The sequence below is a fragment of the Triticum aestivum genome, unplaced genomic scaffold (assembly GCF_018294505.1).
Source record: "Triticum aestivum cultivar Chinese Spring unplaced genomic scaffold, IWGSC CS RefSeq v2.1 scaffold1A_scf_5, whole genome shotgun sequence".
NCBI lineage: Eukaryota > Viridiplantae > Streptophyta > Magnoliopsida > Poales > Poaceae > Triticum > Triticum aestivum.
In genome coordinates this window covers 101,707-110,423 of record NW_025225079.1, presented here as the reverse complement: position 1 = coordinate 110,423, position 8,717 = coordinate 101,707, and the positions used below count along the sequence as shown (strand labels likewise).

General features: G+C 49.9%; 2 pseudogenes; both read right to left on the bottom strand.

Annotated features, from left to right (window-relative positions):
* Positions 1-964: 964 nt before the first annotated feature.
* On the bottom strand, positions 965-8,337 carry LOC123172031 (protein DJ-1 homolog A-like; annotated as a pseudogene).
* LOC123172035 (uncharacterized) lies at positions 5,651-5,789 on the bottom strand (annotated as a pseudogene).
* Positions 8,338-8,717: the final 380 nt, after the last annotated feature.

Here is an 8,717-nt window from a genome sequence, read left to right as displayed (position 1 = left end):
ATTTAAGAAAAAGCAAATATTTCTATAAAAATTAGTAATTCGAGATAAACTTCGCAAATTTAAAATGTCCATGAACATTAAAAATATTCATGAATTTATAGAATATTTTGAGCATAAGATTTAACAAATGTGGGTGAATTAAAATGTAAAAAAAGAAGGAAAAAAATTAAAATATATTAGGAAAACAAAAATAAGATAATTAAATCAAAAGACAAACATGAGCCCTCAACCAATGACACACATCCTTACAGGCGGGCCTCCAGCGACCCCACCGTTTTTGACGCACCAGGAGGCTTCAAATCTAGGGAGCGTAGTATCTTAATAGATTCCATTCTACTAAAGAAACAAGAATAATTCCCATACCCAAAAAAACATGTTAATTTATTTGGTTTCGGTAAAACAAAAATGTTCAATAACTATTTTTTTGCTTGTCAGTTCAATAATTACTTAAGCTTAAGAAGCTTGAGAGGGGAGCTGATGACTCGATTATACTCTCTCAATGGGAGGTTTGGGTTAAAAATAGAGAGGCAACCTTGTCGGAAAAAAAGTGAGAACATTTTATTCACTAAAAAGGTGACAACACATTATGCTTTGAATGTGTGCCGCCATTGGAATCTCGCTGTCGGCCACTATCATGTATGCTCCTAGCCGGCATCTGCCTTCCAACCCACCCCAGCCTTGCCGATGGTGCATTGTCGTTGAAGGTTCATCGGCTGGGGCGACAGTACGTAGTGCCAAACTTCACACTCGATATTACTAGACTAGTTCAAAAATTTGAATGATCAAAGATGAAAACTCTCTTCACCAAAGTGGGTGTGGCACCTAGTGGTAGCACCATCTCCAAAAACACCTCTGGAAAATAATGGAAATACCTCGAAGGTATCGGAGAAGAATGCTAAGACAATAACATTATCTCCGTTGAAATTTGGCTTCTCACTGCCTCAGCCTCACCCAACATATGCCTTCACTCACTTCGTCTTATGCCTACTTGAAATTTACTTTGAAAATATCTCCGTTGAAGTTCTTGGTATGAAGCTCCTAGAATGTTTCCCACAACACAACCACACTCCCTAGAATGTGTCGGGCATGCATCTGAGTTGTAATTCCATTATGAACAATAGCTGCTTTGCAGTCGGTGTCAACCTTATTGAAGATCTTCAAATTAATATTCATCAGATATATTGGACGACATCGTGGAATATGGGTACCTAGAGCTTATACATAATCTACAAGTGACCAGCGTAGATAGAGCCCCATAGTAGCCGTGGAAAATGGGCATTGCCCGCCTCATAGATGCACGTTGTCACATAAAAACAAACTCCTTGGCTATTGCGACCGCTTTCTCCTCACCAAACAGCTTCTCAACGATTGCCAGGGCGAACTCTGTGGGCGGTCCCTGGTGCTCTGCTCGTGATAAGGTTACCGTCGACGACGACCCTGTATTCGCACGCACTCTGGTCTGCAAGGAGGTGCGACATGGGTGGAAATGATGTTGCTTTCTTACCCTATAATGACAAGATAAGTTGCCCCATCACCATATTAGTATATCAATACATGACATCTTTTGTCTCAAAAGAAAAGGAAAGGCGGAAAACACAAGCCGAAAAGCATCAAACTCACATAAAAAGGGCTAAGTACCTTGAGTAAACCGTGGGGCTCGAGGACGTAAGCAGGGGAAGCGCATATCGCACCATAGGGTCTACCAGATTCTGCCTGTTTCTTCAGCATGCCCACAAGTTTCTCCGTGCGGGTGAACTTGAGCGAGTTAAGCAGTTTGTTTTGCCGTGGTGATTACCTCCGGCCTCTTCTCTATTTATATTCACGTACATGGTACAAGATAGATACAGGTAGTTAGGATTACAACGTGTGCTGGGATTAGATAAGAATGACCCGCACAACAAACTCAATCTAATCCTAACTATACAACTTGACGTACACGTTTAACATTCCCCCGCAATCTCACCCGGTAGTGAGGTTGAGATTGGTGCGCAGGCGCTCGAGCATAGTCTTGGTGAGAGGTTTGGTGAATGCATCAGCTACTTGATCAGCCGAGGCGACGAACCGTACTTCAAGTGCTCCCATGGCCACCTTCTCTCTTACGAAGTAAAAATCAACCTCAGTGTGCTTAGTACGAGCATGGAACACCGAATTAGCAGTCAGGTACGTGGCACCGAGGTTGTCACACCATAAGACGGGTGCTCGAGGTTGTGAGACGTGCAATTCTTTCAACAAGGACTGTATCCAGGTAGCTTCAGCTGTACCATTTGCGAGGGCCTTGTACTCAGCTTCAGTCGATGAACGTGAAACAGTTGGCTGTTTCCTTGCACTCCATGAGACAAGGTTGGGCCCGAAGAAGAGCGCAAAACCTCCGGTTGATCGCCGGTCGTCGCTGCACCCTGCCCAATCGGCGTCAGTAAACACGCTAATGAGCGTTGATGAGGAGCGTCGAATGGTCAGGCCGGTGGTGACTGTTCCCTTTACAAAACGCAGAATCCGCTTTACAGCTTCCCAGTGCACATCTGTGGGCCGCGACAGGTACTGACAGACCTTGTTCACCGCAAAGGAAAGATCTGGTCGAGTCAAAGTTAAGTATTGAAGTGCGCCAACTGTACTGCGGTACCTGAACGCCTCTTCCTCATTCAGACTATGACCCAACTCACGAGACAGCTTCTGATGTGTGCACATAGGAGTAGAAACTGGTTTGCAATTCGCCATATTTGTGCGCTGCAGCAAATCTAGAGCATACTTCTGCTGTGTGAGATTTATTCCCCCTGGATTGCGAACCACTTCAACTCCAAGAAAATAATTCAGAGTACCGAGATCCTTAACAGGAAAAGTGGCAGAGAGTTGGCGAAGAAGAGAATCCATAGCCTGGGAGGACGAGCTGACAATGACAATGTCATCCACGTATACCAGCATATAAATAGTCACACCATCATGCATAAAAATGAAGAGGGAAGTATCAGCGGCAGAGGGAACAAAGCCGAGTTGTTGCAGTCGATCACTGAGACGAGCATACCATGCTCGCGGGGATTGCTTTAAACCATAGATGGACTTGTGGAGCTTGCAGACATGGTGTGGCCGAGACGGATCCTGAAAACCAGGAGGTTGCTGCATGTAGGCGTCCTCTTTGAGAATCCCGTGAAGGAATGCATTGCTTATGTCAACCTGACGAAGATGCCAGCCTCTGGAGATGGCAAGGGAGAGCACAAGACGAACCGTAGCAGGCTTAACAACAGGGGAGAATGTCTCAGAATAGTCAATACCATGCTGCTGTGTGAATCCACGAGCGACGAGCCGAGCCTTGAATTTATCCAGCGAGCCATCCGACTTGTGCTTGACCTTAAAAACCCACTTACAGCTGATGATGTTCTGCCCTGGCGGCCGAGGAACGAGAGTCCATGTGTGATTCTGCTGGAGAGCATCGAACTCAGCATCCATTGCCTGACGCCAATGAGAGTCGGCGAGGGCATCACGATATGTGCGCGGCTCAGCATGAAAGGCGCGATGCCGAGGATCATATCTCACGGTGCCGTCGGACGAGACCAGTGTCTTGACAATGTTGTCACGGAGCCGGGTCTTCATCGGATGTGTCGTAGCATCAGGAACAGCTGCAACCGGAGACGACGCGGCTGGAGACGGCGTCGCTGCCGGAGCGTCCAAGTCCAGCGGACGGGTAGGCAAGCTCGCGTGGGGACTCGGCGGAGACGAGCACGCAGGAGAGCTCGCTCCAGGCGAGCGTGCGGAGGGGTCCCTCACAGAGGAGGCGAGCGGACCGTCGCGGGAGCCCTGCCCAGGCGTGGACGCGGCCGGGGATGCAGGTGACGAAGATGCCGGGCTACCGGGGCCAGGCAAGGGAGGCTCATCTACATGGCGAGGCGCGGACGTGCATGGCGACGTCGGTGTTGAGGAGCTGCTGGGTGGCGTCCGATCTGCACAGGTCCAATAGCTGCTCGAGGCAGGGTTAGCCAACAGGGAAAGATCATATTTTCTCATGCGATCATCATCAACAGCAGGCTCAGAAACAGGGAACAGTGAAGATGATGGCGTAGGTAAAAGTGGAGCCGAACTGGATGTAGCAAAAGGATATACGTTCTCATCGAACACAACATCACGTGAGATGTAGATGCGCCCACTCGACCGATCCAAACATTTATAGCCTTTGTGCATTGAGCTATAGCCAAGGAAAACACACTGCCTAGATCGGAACTCAAGTTTTCTATTGTTATAAGGGCGCAAATTAGGCCAACAGGCACATCCAAATGCGCGAAGAAAAGTATAGCCTGGGCCCTCATTTAAAAGACAGCTGATGGGTGTAGCATTTTGGAGAACTCGAGTAGGCATGCGATTAATAAGGTAACACGCGGTGAGAAATGCTTCGTCCCAAAAGCGCACAGGAAGTGAGGAGTGGGCGAGCAAGGCAATGCCCGTCTCGACAATGTGCCGATGCTTGCGTTCAGCAATCCCATTTTGTTGGGACGTGTGTGGGCAAGAGACACGATGGTGTATACCCTCACGCTGAAAATACCGAGATAAGCGGTGGTATTCACCACCCCAGTCGGATTGAACAACTCGAATTTTGGTGTTAAGCATACGCTCGACATGTTTCTGAAAATTGTAGAATGCTTGTTCTACATCAGATTTGCGTTTGAGCAAAAAAATCCAGGTGAACCGGCTGAAATCATCTAAAAAACTCACATAATACTTAAACCCGCCGACGGAGGTAATGGCAGGCCCCCATACATCGGAATGAATAAGTTCAAGAGGAGTATGAGTTACATGAGTTGAATCTCGAAAAGGTAATTGATGAACTTTCGCACGTTGACATGCGTCACAAACACTAGACTCGGAAGGTGCACAAGCAAATTTATTTGATCTAAGAACAGACTCAACGACGTCTTTGGACGGATGACCTAATCTTCGATGCCAATGTTCGATGGAGAGCTTGACACCAGAGAGAGCACGATGACTGGACACAAAGGAAGTGGACTTGAGGCTTGGCACCGGGTAGAGACCTCCACGGCATCTACCTTGCAGAAGAACCCTCTTCGTTGCTCGGTCCTTCAAATAAAAAAAATTAGGATGGAATTCGGCAAAGGCATCATTATCAGAAACAAGCTTGTTTACGGAAAGAAGGTGTTTGCTAACATGTGGGACGTGCAAAACATTACGTAAGTATAGAGGTCTAGATGAGCCAGCAATAGTTGAATGACCAACATGAGAAATATGCAGACCTGCACCGTTGGCGACGTGAACCTGGTCCTTGCCGCCGTAACGCTCCTGGAACGAGAGACGATCGAGGTCGCTCGTCAGATGATCCGTCACACCGATGTCCGCATACCAGTGAGGATCGACGGAGTATGAGCCAGTGTTGGCCGAGTTGCCGGAACGCTCCCTGTTGTCCTCCAGCTGGAAGGCATGGTTGAAGCGATTGCGGCAGTGAAGGGCGTCATGGCCAAACTTGCTGCACACCTGACACTTCAAGTTGGAGCGGCCGTTGCTGCGGCCACGCCCGCGCGGCCACGCCCCTGTCTGTCGCCTTGTCCGCCATGTCCACGGCGTGCACCATTGCCGCCGCGGTCATTGCCACGAGCAGCAGTGTTGGCGGAAGGATGGATTTCACCTGACGAGTTCTGCTGCTCTAGGCGAAGTTCAGCGCTAAGAAGGTACGCATAGAAACTGTTGAGACTTACTGGATCATCCCGCGCCGTGATCGATGCGATGAGGGGCTCGAACTCGGAGCCCAGCCCGGCGAGCATGTAGCCGAGCACTTCATCGTCAGTGAGGGGCTTGCCGATGGAAGCCATTGCATCAGCGAACCCCTTCATCTTGCGGTAGTAGTCGGAGGCAGAGAGGTCCTTCTTCAGGTTGGAAAGCTGATACCTGAGCTGCATGATGCGGGCGCGATTCTGCGAAGCGAACATGTCGTGCAGTGCAGTCCAAACGGCGGCGGAGGTCGTCAGCTGGGTCATCTGGCCGAGGATGTCCTCGGTCATGGACCCGAGGAGGGCGATCATGACAAGCTGGTCCTGCTGGTACCAACGAAGAAACTTTGGATTGGCCACATCGACGGCTGCATCACCAGTTCCTTCCTTGATGCTGTGCGGCGGGGCTGCGTTGGTGCCGGCAACATAGCCGAACAGGCCGTTTGCAGCAAGGGCGGGGACGGCTTGGGTCTTCCACAGCAGGAAGTTCTCGCGTGTAAGGCGCAGAGTGATCAGGCTACCGAGCGAGGTGACTGAGATCGGAGCGGAAGTGGAGGAGCCGACGGACAGGGTGCCGACGTTGAGGGTGGTGAGGGCGCCAGCGGTGCCGGAGGGGGAAGCAGGGGTGGTGCCCGTCATGGTGGAAGAAGGGAGATTGGATCTTTGGCTCTGTATACCAAGTTAAGCAGATTGTTTTGCCGTGGTGATTACCTCCGGCCTCTTCTTTATTTATATTCACGTACATGGTACAGGATAGATACAGGTAGTTAGGATTACAACGTGTGCTGGGATTAGACAAGAATGACCCGCACAACAAACTCAATCTAATCCTAACTATACAACTTGACGTACACATTTAACAGAGCGCACCAGGAAGACCACCCTATAATGCATACATATACACATACAAGATACAACTTAACAACAATATCACTCAAGTAGTCCCAGAAGCATCAATTTTTATCACAGCCGGGGTTTGCCCACTTTGAAAGAAAAAGAGAAATGCTCAGCTCAATTCGAACTTACCGGCATGACGATGAGGTCGAACTCCATTTCAGCAGCCTGTTCTAGCATCACATCGGCGATCAGATTGAGCTTGTAATGGCGGGTCACAATGCGTGGCGTGTCCTCGACTGACGCGACCGTGCGCCTGCCCTCCGCAGGACATCGATCAGGTTGAGAGCCTCCATCTCCTCCGAGCCGTCGGCAACCGGCACAAGAACCTGAGGTGTGCCGGTGCATTTCCATTGGATCTCGTTGTACTCTTGCATGGTATACTTGACTCCTTGCTGGGGGCGCATATACTAGTAATTGCATATGTAAGAAAATTCCACAAATTAGGCCTCCTTTGGTTCATAGGATAGGAAAATTATAGGAATAGAAAAATCATAGAAAATGAGATGACATGCAACTCAAATCCTATGAGTAGGAATAAGAAAGGAGATGTTTTTTGTTTCACATCATAGGATTTTTTCTATTGGGTGTAGGCTAATGTTTATTTTCCTATGAAATATGAATGATAGGAAGATTTCCTCAATAGAAATAGGATTCCATTCCTACAAATTAAAGAGCTCTATAAATTTTTTTCCTATAAAAATCCTACCCTATGAAATTTCTATAAAATTCCTCCAAACCAAAGGAGGCCTTAATATTAATAATAACATCATGTAAGAAGATTGAACTGAAGTAGTAGTAGTAGTAGTACACTGGTAGACCGTAGTTACCAAAGGTCCGGCGACCTCCTCGGCCTTGCGTTGGCCGTAGAGCTGCTTCACCAAGGCGAGCGCGAACTCGATCACCGTCCCGACGCCCTGGCTGGTCACCACGTTCCTGTCCGTCACCACCCTGTCATCCACGGCGATCACCCCACCGTCGTGGCCCAGCCGCCCCAGCAGAGCTGGATGGCAGGTCGCCCTGAAGCCCTCGAGCACGCCCCACCGGGCCAGCGCCACCGCCGGCGACGCGCCAATGGCGCCGCACAGGCGGCCCGACTCCGCGTGCCTCCTCACCATCTTCTCCAGCTGCTTGCTGTCCCTGAGGTTGGCTGATCCTGCTGTTCCTCCCTACGACCAGCAACACGTACAAAGGTGGTAGTGAACTGAGGATGATGATGACAGACACTCACTGACACATTAGTTTGACTGGGCACACGTACTGGTAGGACGATGAGGTCGAATTGCTCTGCTTCCAGGCCGGCGACTCTGCCGTCCGCGGCGAACCTGACCCCGTGTCCGGCCTCCACGACGAGGCCCTCAGACGCGGTGGCGACGGTGACCATTGCGCCGGCGCGGTTGAGGATGTCGGCCGCGGCGGCCGCCTCGAGCGGCTCCGTGCCGGTGGCCACCGCCACGAGCACTCGCCTGGCTGCCGGCTCGGTCCGTCCGACGAGCCTCCGGCGGCACCAAGATGTGGCTCGCCTCGCCAGAGACGAAGACGCAGCACCTGTAAGGAATAAGCATGACACCGTGTACGTCTCGAGTACGTGTCCGTGTAGTGCTAGAACTCCTAACCGAGTAGGACTGCTAGTTAGCCAGCTGAGCTAGTATATATACTCAAGATATCCCTTGTAATCTGTACAACGAAAAGAGATCAAAACAAAGAGAAGCAAGGCTCGATACGAGCCTTTGGCCATCATATCGATTCGGTGTCTTCACGCTTTGTTCGTCGAAGTTTACAAGTCGCCGTGTTTCGCCGACGGCGCCAGAAAAGTTGATTGCTCGAAGCAAGTCTAGCTAGCTTACTAGTAATTCACGTACACACATAAAGCGGGACAGTGCATAGGCACTATTTATCAATCAAGCAGTGAGCCTGTGTGCTTGCTAGCTTGTATGTGTGTATACAGCTTCGGGTGATTTGATCTAGCAACGATCAAAAGCCAACAATTGGTATCAGAGCCTCGACGATCTATCATGACGGGCAACGACACTGAGTCAGTCAAGTCCGGCAACGGCGGCTTCAAGGGGAACAAGTCTGGCAACGGCGGTTTCAAGGCGAACAAGAACGGCGACAAGG